Here is a 6706-nt window from a genome sequence, read left to right as displayed (position 1 = left end):
ATGAGAGACATCCCACGTCTCCTAATAGGAGAGGTTGAAAGGTGTCCAAAAACGTGGACTTTTCAACATCTCCCACAAGGAAATGTGGGAAGTCTCTCACCTCTCCCAGTGGGAGACATTGGAAGTCTCCTAGGTTCAAAAAAATAAATTAAATTAATTTATAATTAATATTATTTTAATTTGATTTAATAATTAATTAAATTGAAATTATTTTAATTTTAATTTAAATTGATTTAATAATTAATTAAATTGAAATTGTTTTAATATTAATTTAAATTTATTTAATAATTAATTAAATTGAACTCAATTTAATATTAATTTAAATTGAAATTGACATAATTAATAAAATGAAAATATGCAAGAAATACAATATTTGTTAGACATATACAAAATTAACAAATATTGCACTGTGTATGAAGAAATAGGTAAAAAGTAAGAAAACCTAACAACGAGGTCAATCACTTTGGATTCTCGGTAACATATATGTCGTCTATTCTTGTCGCAACTCATCAATTTGTGCCTCTGTATATGACATACTTGTTAGCTGCAAAAAATATAAAGTGAAATATATTAATTAATTATTTGATTACATTTATATATATGGTTTCAAAAATAATTTGTAAATTTTATACCGTTCTTAAGTAATGTCTGGGACTCGCATGTTCAATCAAACACTACACCAAATACTCATTTCCATAACACATGAATATAATACTAATAAAAAAGTATTATGCTAGAGTACTATGTTGGGGCACTTTATGAAAAAAGGCGGTAATAATTTCACCATCCCAGCACTTAGCTCTTTTTTTCATTAAAATTTGTCAGACCGTGAAACACAATTCCTTCTCCTTTTTCCTCATCATTCTCTCTCCTCTCTCTCGGATCTCTTTCTCCCACCAGACCTCTCTCCTTCACTCTTTCTCTCTCGCCTGTGTGTATATGGAGCCCGACCTTCCCCTACACGCGCTGGCTAGGGATCTTCAGAGGGCGTCGAAGCTTCGACCCACGCGGGCCCAAGCCCTCACACGACAGCAGAGGTGAACGACGACACCGGAGGCCAGCTCTTCTTCTCCTCTTCCCTATGTGCGGCCAAGCCTTCTTTGTGAGACCAGCTAGCTCCATCCAGACGTCAGTTCGGGCATTCTTCGTCGCCCAGCCACCTTCTCCAGCCTATAGCCATGCAAGCCGAGCATTTCAGTCGAGCATTTCAGCATTTTGGTTTTTTTCTCTTTTTTTTTTTTTCTACGATGAGTTTTTTTTTCTACAAAATAACTTATATTTCAATAAATTTGATTGAGTATTACTGATTTTGTTGAAAATGTGTGTATTTGATAGTGGTGTTCCATTATCAGTGATTCATTTGTGAGAATGGAAATGTTTATAAAATATACAATTTAACTATATAATTAATGTAGTTATGATGTTTGATTGAATGTTTGAATGAAAAAAAAAGCTATAGACATCTATTTATTTGATCTATATTTAAAGTGACTGGTTATTATCGTTGAGGATGATTCTTAAATTTTCTCTTATAAGGGATATATGGTGTTCTAAAGTGTTTCATTGCAAGGCATTGGACGATATGAAGGTATTTCCTTTACCTAACTGTAATTTCATTCTTAGTTCATAGCTTTGGAATTCTGTTTCACATTATTGCTGCTGTTGTCTAGTACTAGTCAAAGTAGTTTTTCTTTTCCTATGACAACACTACTTCATGCTTCTCTTACAGAAAAATTGTGATGTGTTAGACCCGAACTGCCAACCCAAGAGATCTAGCTATGGGTTACCTGAGGACAAATTTATATTTACTTGTTTTAACCAGCTATACAAGATGGATCCTGATATTTTCAATACATGGTTAGTCGAGTGTTTATATTTGCATAACTTTGAATTGATTGAATCACAGCAATAACTGTATTGATTCATGTGTCGATAAATGTAGGTGCAACATCCTTAAGCGAGTACCAAATAGTGCACTTTGGCTTCTCAGATTCCTCAACAACCATCGTTAATTTGCTTCATAAATTTCTCGCCGTTCAGCAGCGTCGGGCCGAAGCCTATTCCAACCTCAAAAGGTTTCTCTTTCCTTCTGCGCTTACCATTTTTTTTCTTTCTGCATCTCATTTTTCGTTCCTTTTTTTGAAGAAGAGATTTCTTTGATACAGTGGATTTTCAGAGTATATGATTTCCGGAAATGAATTGGCCTATCAACAGCTTTGCAGTGACATTACACTGGAGTTCAATAACTGCTCTAAACAAGTTGGTATCCATATTCACATCCCAAATTTTGAAATTCACATATAAATATATGTTTATATTATGTATTTAAGTTTTTGAAGTGGGTTTCTGTGTTTTTTCAAGTTCAGGTCATTGAAATGGAGTCCCTATTTCATAATTCTGAGTACGATCGAGTTGATTTAGCTAAGCTTTTGAGATCTGTTCAAGAACAGGAAAAGCAGAAACTGAATTTGGTAACCAATGCCTCTTTTATTTTTCTTTTTTGCCACTATTATAATACACTCTAAAAATTTCTTGGCTATTTTCTTTGTGGATTTATATCTTAGAACTCTAATACAAGCCTTCCCTTTTCTTATTCTGCCATTTTGAATGTTTTGAAGTAGCGTTTAGAGAGCCATATCGTTTTGCATTATGGTTTTGCCTTTGTATAGGTCCCTTTTCATTATTATTTATTCCTAGTGTATCTATGACACCAAGGCTCCGTTTACTAATTTAAATGAAAATAATTATCGAAGATGATAATCATTGGAAAGAATAGTTTAAGTAAAAACCCTTCTTATTTCTACTCGTGAGGGGTACCTTTGGTTTGTATTGTTCAATCCAATATCTGGTAAATCAAATCAGTAAAAAGATTGTTTACTTTTGTTGATATTGGATAGTCAAAAGTCCTTTCCCTTAGTTTGAATCATTTAGCTGAGTTTCCTTGGGGACCGTAAGTTCATGTAAGATAATGATTTGGAAGCAGCATGGAAAAATTGTGTAACAATAGAGATGACTGACCATAAACGATCTCTAAATTGCTTAGACAGTAGACATACATAAATTTACAAGTATTTCAATGATTATTTTTCCTTTTCTGCTAGGATTGTTCTTTTTATTTCACGAGTTTAAATAAAAGCTATTGTTCTCTTTAAAAAAATGTCATGTTTACAGAGGATAATTGTTGATCTTATGGCTGTAGCAGAGTGATTTCTTTTGCATTTTCAATTCTTTAAGATGACTCTGCACTCATCAACCAGACTTCTAGAATAGTAACCTTGTATGCAAATGGAATCTCATATGTTGTTTCTTGTAACTCAATTTTTCCAGAATTTACTCTTGCCCGACTAACATTAAATTATTTTACTTTTAAAGACGGTCACATTACAGGTACTAAAGAAGGCTGGTCGGCCATCAGAACGTTTGGTGAGCCATGCGGATTGCAAATTTGAGAAACCAATGGAGCATGAGTGTGTGCATGTCCATGAGATTACAGAAGCTGTTGGGGGACTGAAGAGGCAGAAGCAGATGCTATGTATAATAAAGAACTAAAGGAGGCCATTAGAGGAGTACAGGATGCTGTGACTGCTATAAACGAGCATTTGGAAGAGGTCAGATATGAAATTGTGGCCCTTGAATCTGAATGAGTTAATTTCATATTTTGATTGCTTAAGGAGATAGTGTCATAGTTTCCAAACCAGCCCTGCAAAAATGCAACCACTAGAAAAACGTATAATTTGCTAATACCTATAAAGATGGTATTATTTTTGTGACGGTTTTGTCATTCCCTATCCCATATTTGCTGTTTTACATGGTTCTCTGTAGCTCCCACTGTAAACAGCCCAAATTTCCGTTCAATTGATTTATGAAATGGATGAGTAGATTTGAATGGTGGGATGAGCATGGGTTTGGCTAATTATAGAACATAACTGTAAAATTCTCCTTTTGGATATTGTGTAGTCTTGGTATCTGCCATTTTGGTTTCATTTTTTTGTGCTGGTGAATTAATCCAAGACTAGCTTTGTAACGCCCTGGATAGCCAAGACCGTTACACTGTGTGTTTATTAAGTGACAGACTTGCCAACTCAAGCCAATTAAATAAAATCGTGTTACTGAAACTGTAAAGGAACTAGGGTTTAAAGCGTTTTAGTCTCAAAATTTACATTTTCATTACGAAACATTGTTTATTTACACGGGATCCCAAAATATTAGTTTAAAGGTCATTTACAAAAGTTACAAGGTTTAACTACGTTAACCAGCCACACAGGGCAAAACGAGCAGTTAGGTAATCCCTGTCCTGACTCACTCCTCGACCATGGTGATCGAACAGCTGGCTATGTACATTTCACCTCGGAGCTCTCCACCTCAGGCTTGGTCCAGCTTGCCCTTGCCTTTACCTGCACCACGAAGCACCCGTGAGCCGAGGCCCAGCAAGAAAACACAACAACAACAGGGCATGAACAATCAACAAACAAATCAATAACTCATATTGCATCTCACAAACTCAGATATGTCATCAGTTAGTATAACCAAGTATTCTACATGCCAAGCATTTCAATTCATATCATTCACAATTCACAAATGATAACCAGGGCTAGCGCCCTCGGGCTGCTCCCTCTGTTATCCCATTGTTCCTGGCTCCCAGTGGCCAATTCACGCCCTGTGCGCTAAAATCACGTACGGTACTCTTAGACCGCTTTCACACGTACCATGGCATGATACCAACGTTGACACGATATAACTTTCGGGAGCACTTAGTCCCATCACATTCTCACAACCGGGTGCAGTATTCTTACCTTTCAATTCACTGGTTTCCGATGCCACGAAGCCGCGAGCACAGTCCTCTACCCCGAGCCTCTCCAAAGTCCTAATCACAACACAAATGAAACATCCTTTGTCATTAATCAATCCAAGGCTACCTCCCCGGAACAACCCCCATACTCTCGGAACCCCCAAATCCCTAAAACAATGCACCGAAGACATTCCCCGAACCCCCGGAGCAAATGCTCAAAATTGCAAATTCTAACATCCTGAAATTGGCCTAGCGCCGCGGCGCCCAACAAGTTTGAGCCGCGGCGCCCAGCGAGTCAGAGACCTCATCATGCCCAGAAACAGCCTTGCGCCGCGGCGCTCCTTTGCGAGCCCAGAATTCTGGGTTCTTCCCCTGCGTTTTCCCCGAACCCAAATCACTCCAAATCATCCCAACTTTATACCCAAGCCCCAAAACTTATTTAAAACCCCACATAGATCAACCAACAACCTATAAACACTATAATCCAGCTCAACTACACAATCACCCACAGAATTCACACTTAAATTCAGACTCTAACACTTAAGCTAAAACTTGAGCAAAGTACAAACCAGTCCTCTAAATCCTTAAACCATAACAGCTACGAAATTGCAAACATACTTAATACCCTTACCTCAATCAGAAATTCGACTTGAGCTTCCTCCAATCCAAGCTTGAGCTGAATTCCACCTTAACAAACTAGCTGAATTCCATGCAAGACAAACCATGGCTATCTCTCAATTCTTTCAAAAACCAAATTCAGAACTTAACAAAACAGGGAGAAATTCCTTACCTCAGTATAAACCTTGATATATGCTTGATTCCACACCCTTAAGCCCTTCACTAGCCTCAAAGAACTCAGTTCAGCTCCTCTTCCACTTTGCCTTCTAGGTTCTTGATTCTCCCTCTCCCTCTTGATCTTTCTAGCCTTCCAAGTCTTAACTTCAGTTATACTTAGCATAAAATAATCGTACATATCCTTTTCCCTCAGCCAAAGACATCTATACCACTGCCAAAAGACCTTTTTAGCCTTCCTCAAATATCCTTTCCTAACTAAACCTCAAGGGTACACTTGTCTTTTACCTACTTTACAGTTTTACCACTTATTCAACAAAACCTGTTACTCTCTATGGTTACTAACAGTTACACAAGTTACCAAATCACCAGTTACCATTATCTAGCTCCCTAGGACCGTCTCGGCACGTGCGTCACATTGATACCACCTCACCCACGCGGTATAAATCACATAACATGATACACATAACCATATATAACATGCTTTAAATCATAACCATGCATCTAAATCATTGCAATCACACATAATCTCCATTACGCCCTCCAGGCACACTAATCAAGACCCTTAAGCCTTATTAGTGAATTTGGGTTGTTACAAGCTTCCACACACTACCATGGTATAAAGCAATTTAAATAGACAGGGCAAATGTATGGCTAATTATTTTAGCAAAATCATAATAAGGTTAGAAATTTTAGATATCACATTGCAGGTAGGAGGTTCAGAGTATGGCCAATTATTTTAGCAAAATCATAACAATTTTTATTCTTTGTTTTACATGCATTCCTGGTTTGATTTAAAGTTAAAAAATGCGAGTTTTATTGATATTCTCATTACTCAAGAATGAGAAAAAAAAATCATAAATGGTTGACTTACAATTCCCTTACCCTGATTAATATTTTCATGGCTTTGTGAGAAAGCTTTCTGCCTCACAGGTATTTCTTAGAAGTAACTATCCTTTACTTATTCCTCTCGAGACAAGTTTATATCAAAGACCAATCAATTTGACATTTGGTTCTTTTTTTTTTTTTTTGGAAGTTTATATGTTGTGGTGGCTTCTGTTTTGGGCAATTGGGAAAGTGAAATTTAGCATCCCTCATTTGAATACAGTTATTTTTCTACTTGTG

General features: G+C 36.8%; 1 pseudogene; it reads left to right on the top strand.

The window, feature by feature from the left end:
• Window positions 1-1743: 1743 nt before the first annotated feature.
• LOC133789829 (uncharacterized) lies at window positions 1744-3707 on the top strand (annotated as a pseudogene).
• The last annotated feature ends 2999 nt before the right edge of the window (window positions 3708-6706 follow it).

The sequence above is a fragment of the Humulus lupulus genome, chromosome 7 (genome assembly GCF_963169125.1).
Source record: "Humulus lupulus chromosome 7, drHumLupu1.1, whole genome shotgun sequence".
Lineage (NCBI taxonomy): Eukaryota > Viridiplantae > Streptophyta > Magnoliopsida > Rosales > Cannabaceae > Humulus > Humulus lupulus.
This window is presented reverse-complemented; position numbering and strand designations above follow the sequence as displayed.